Source organism: Penaeus chinensis, chromosome 3, assembly GCF_019202785.1.
Source record: "Penaeus chinensis breed Huanghai No. 1 chromosome 3, ASM1920278v2, whole genome shotgun sequence".
Lineage (NCBI taxonomy): Eukaryota > Metazoa > Arthropoda > Malacostraca > Decapoda > Penaeidae > Penaeus > Penaeus chinensis.
This window is the reverse complement of record NC_061821.1, coordinates 28,036,195-28,041,113: the sequence shown is the minus strand read 5'-3', so window position 1 is coordinate 28,041,113 and position 4,919 is coordinate 28,036,195. Positions and strand designations below refer to the sequence as shown.

The following is a 4,919-nucleotide window of genomic DNA, read 5'->3' as shown; positions in this document are numbered from 1 at the left end:
CCACCTGCTGAGGCACCAAAGGCCGGAGCAATCTGGATTCAGTCCTGGTAAGTCCACAACAGACAGCATTCTGGCGCTTCGAGTCATTGCAGAGCGCCGCCGTGAGTTCGGACGTGGGCTGCTCGCAGCTTACATCGACCTCAAGAAGGCATTTGATACGGTCCATCGCGAATCACTCTGGGAGATCCTGAGGCGAAGAGTGGCGGCTCTTGATGCATTTAGCAATGAAGCGAAGCCCCTGGGGCTAGAGGTCTCCTGGGCCAAGATCCAGGATTTTGGGGCTTACTAGGAGACCCTGTGCAGGCGGTACGTTCTTGCGGTGAAAACATCGAAGTCACAGAGAGTTTCATATACCTCGGTAGTGTACTTCACGACTCTGGGCTGTCAGACCAGGAAGTCAGTAGGCGGATTGGCCTGGCAGCAGGGTTCATGAAATCTCTCGACAAGAGTATTTGGAGATGCCGATACCTGTGCAGAAGGATCAAGTTACGTGTCTTCAAGGCCCTGATACTGTCAGTTTTACTATATGGTAGTGAAACCTGGACGCTATCTTGTGCTTTGGAATCTCGTCTTGATGCCTTTTATAACAGATCCTTGCGTCAGATCATGGGGTACAGTTGGCGGGACCATGTGTCCAACCAACGGTTGCACCGTGAGACCGGTACAGGACCTGTTACTTGCACAATCCCCGATCGCCAACTCAGGCTATACGGCCACTTGGCTCGATTCCCGCACCACCAGGTTGTCTCTGTCCGAGACAACCCTGGGTGGAGGCCTGTGGGACGACCGAGAAAGTCGTGGCTAGGGCAGATCGATCAAACCTGTCGTGAGGAACCTGAGATGGGCCGGGCCCCTGCCTGGCGGCTCGCCATGAGGGACCCTCGTAGGTGGTAGCGAAGGGTGGATGCGGCTATGCGCCCCTGCCGGCGTTAGCTCCCAAATAATGATGATGAACTTATTCATGTGAGTTCTTGGAAAATGGAATTGAGGTAGGAGACTCAGTACCCAGCAGATACGGAAAAAGACCCTGGAATATTCATAATCAGAAACTTAACCCCAAATGACTATGTAAATTAAAAAATCCATGAAATGCTAGGACTGCAAACATGAGGTGGGAATTTATATACGAGGGCGAAAACGTGATAAAATCATTTGAATTATTATAAGACCAACTCTTGAGTACGGTGCAGTGGCAGGGAGCTCACACTATAAAAGAACAATGACAAACTGAAATGAGTTCAAAGAGCAGCCACAAGATGGGCATCAAGAGATATAAATTACGAAGATCAATTACAAGAAATAGCTCCCACTACTTTGGATGAAAGAAGGAAAAGGGGCCATGTTACAAGAAGAGTAAAGTTAGATAAAGATAATTTATAATTTTGAACAACTGTTGAAAGTAAAAAGGGGATAAAGGTGTCAAACAGTTTTTCAAACAGAATTATTGAAACATGGAGTGTTTCAGTAAAAAAAAAAAAAAAAAAAAAATACATATATATGTGTGTGTGTGTATATATATATATATATATATATATATATATATATATATATATATATATAAGACAATTTAGATATAGCAGACGAGACTCTCTGAGCTTAGCTTTTATCACCACTGCCACCAAAAAAACATATTAGTCCCCCTAAAAAAAGCCCACTAAACTTCCCACCTTTGCCGCAGGAAGGAAAACGGAGCAGCCGGGAAATCAAAACAAAGTGTTGCGGACGAGGCCTTGTGAACAGACACCAACCCTCTGACCCCGACAGCCAAACAGACACCCACAGCCATCTCTTTCATATCACAATACATTACAGAGGCTCAAGTATCCAAGAAAGCCCAATAAAGGTCAGGGAATCTCCGCCAGTCGCCCAGTCTTGACCATGACACCCGAGGACCCCTACTACAACAGGCGCGTGAGGGGGACCGTGCTGCACCGCTACAGGAATTCCGTGACTGTGGGGATCCTCGCCTTCTCTGGCCTCCTTGGACTCGCCTTTCAGTAAGCTGGGGAGGTCGGGATTCATTTGTATTCATCTTGGTTAGTTATTGTATAGGGAAGGAAGGAATTTTGGCTCGGGAGTTATTGGTATTTCGTAATCGTAGTTATTACTTGTGTAAGATCATTTATTTTTTGGTGTTTATTACCGAGAGCGATGCACCTTCAGAGACAAAGTTCCAAAAAGAAGGATATGCAAGCCTGAAATCCAAACCTAACCTTTCTTGGTAAATTTGCCGATGAACAAAATACTTTTCCAATAGTTTTCAAATGAATATAGGGAAAACTTTCTGTGTATGTCAACCAAGAGTACAGCTAGGATATTAGTCCCAATAAGTGGGAAGAGCTTGATACGCATCAGGGAATGGAATGGGGTGGGGATGGGGGGGGGGAATTTCGAGAAATGTTGGCAATACACAGGAGAGCACAATTTATCCACTCACTTCCAGGATATATTTCGTAGGTATAATAAACTGATAATATTTTGCAATGAAATCAAAATAGTTATTATTACACTCAACACCCTGCCTGAATTTCAACTGCCCTCCCCTAGGCCCAGCTTCTATTGTCACAAGATGATCTATCCATATCTGATTGGTTTTCTTGGTCACGTCACGTTCCAGCGCAAATCTAATTGGCTCATTTGATGTTCCTCGCATTTTCTGTCGCTTTCAACAACGTTTTGTCATTTTGTTGTGATCCATGTAGTAAAATTTAGGTATAGTTTCAGTTTCCTACAGCCATGTATTACAAGTAAGATTTTGCATGTAATGAACAGAATGACTAAAAATAAGACACTTTTCGTTTGGGAGTTCCCAATAGGGAAATACAGTGATTGGCTGGGGTCTTGGGGCTAAGCCCCTGGGTTTGGAAGGTTTTTGGTTCCTATGGTGATGTTTGTGGATTTCCCAGGAATGGTTGGAGTCATAGGACTTTATCTCATAAGGGTATGTTCACTTCATAAACATTGCCAATACTTTAATTTGTGATAGAAAATGACAAGATTCATGCATTTTACAGTATTGATAATTGAAAGAAGGAATAATACTTGCAAAATTGAATGGCAGTGTGAAACTGAAAAAAATTCCCCTGCAAACACCAATAAACTGCTCTGTATATTTTGGCTAGATAAAGTTTGGTACTGGTTAAGTTCTGCTATAGTTTCAAGCAGCTTTCACTTACAAGGCAAATAATATATGCAAATGACAAAGAAACTTATCTTCTATGTACCTTGGTTGTAAATGAAAAATAAGAGTTATTGACGCAAGTGTCAGAGAACACCCCCAGAAAAATGACAATGACAGAATTTATTTATGAACTCAATAAAGATGGATAAAATTTTGGGATACCTTGAGGACAAACATTAGTGTGCGCCATGTTGATTGTCTTGGTATACTTTGTGAAAAGGTGCCATGATACAATGGCATGTCACCAAGGTTAATAAGAGTTTCACATTTGCAATAAAAAAATGAAAGCAATATATAAAAATCCGTCAACTTTCCTTTATTCGTATCATTACAGCAATCTATATAATTTATGGTAATCATAAATTTTCCCCAAAAGAGTTGGGTTAGGATAGAATAGGATGGGATGGGATAGAATTGTATAGGATAGTATAGGATGTAATGATCTGATTAGCTATGATGGGTTAGCTTGGGTTGGGCTAGGTAAACCAGAAAGTGGCCCAAGGGAGGTTCGGGCTGCCCATATCATTTTACAGGCTATACATCGGACACCATTATTTTTATGCCAATTATAACTATGCAGTCTTCAAAGAAAGATGTGTACTGTATGTAACAGTTAGTGCCTTTTTCTTCAGGAGAGAAGAAATAGCTGTTGTGTTTCAATAAAGATGAAGGGTAGCTATGTCCTACTATTCAGTATTGAATTACTCAATAAAGTTTTGAGGTAAATAGGAATTAGGAAGTCTCATATACCAGATGGGCTAAGGTTAGAAATGGCCAGACAAGTTTAGTTTTTGTAGTATAGGTAGTACAAAAGATGAGCTTCTTTACAAGGAAGTGCTATAAGACAGAAGAACCTTACACAAAAAAAAGAAAAAAAAATCTATATAAAAAAAAATGATTAATCTTGTAATGGTGACTGCAAAAATATAGAGAAAAACTAATACATTGGCTAGAAAGAATATACATAATATTGCTAGCTATGAAAAATGTGCAGAAAGTCAAGGAAAACCTGCAGCCACTTGTCATAGATACACCTGCAGTGGTTTAACCCAATGCCGCCGGGGAAAATGAACAAAAAAATGGGGAAAATACAGTGCCTATTTTCTATATTTTTTTGTGAAATGTCTGCCCATAGATGGCTCTGCTAGTGCTTAGCCATAAAGGAGTCAATTAGTAGACCTTGTGACCTTACGGGAAAAACATATTTTTTACTAGTGCTATGAATATCGATGGTGTTAATATTATAAACATTATAATTATTATAATGTTTTTAAAAATTAGTAACAGCAAAATAAGATAACGTAAAATATTTCGTAAATCAAAGAAAAGGGTAAACTGGTGAGACGGGCAGGCTCATTGGTGACTTAGTACAAGTGTAGCTATCTATGTGTAAAAACAATCAAACAAGTACTCACAGTGGGCATAGCACGTCCGTACACATCATACCCGTCGGCATTGGGTTAAGCTGTTTTTGGGCTTCATTATAGCAAACAGTATATGCCATAAGATTAATAATTAAGATACCAGTACTTGATGTTTTGTAAGAGAATTTAATTTAAATTATATGCAAATGAATAATATAAAATTGATAATGGAAATATATGTAATAAGTTAATGATATCAAGTGTAATATCTGTGGTGAAAAGGTAAATAACTAAATTTCAAGATAGATAATAGTGATAAAAAAGACTTACTCCTCCATTCTTTTTTGCAGTTATCTGCCACACTCACAGTCTCT

The 4,919-nt window shown here is 39.9% G+C and overlaps 1 protein-coding gene across 2 annotated transcripts in view; it reads left to right on the top strand.

Annotated features, from left to right (window-relative positions):
* Positions 1 to 1,687: 1,687 nt before the first annotated feature.
* The window catches only part of LOC125044265, a 17,869-nt gene continuing 14,637 nt past the window's right edge, over positions 1,688 to 4,919 (top strand). Inside the window, exons 1-2 of one of the 2 annotated variants that reach the window (XM_047640846.1) lie at positions 1,688 to 1,997; positions 4,896 to 4,919. The exon at positions 4,896 to 4,919 is cut by the window's right edge and continues 587 nt beyond it. The gene's annotated coding sequence lies outside the window, so the exon portion shown is untranslated. Of the gene's footprint in view, positions 2,011 to 4,895 lie in introns of both variants that reach the window. The other variant, XM_047640856.1, reaches the window with a different exon arrangement.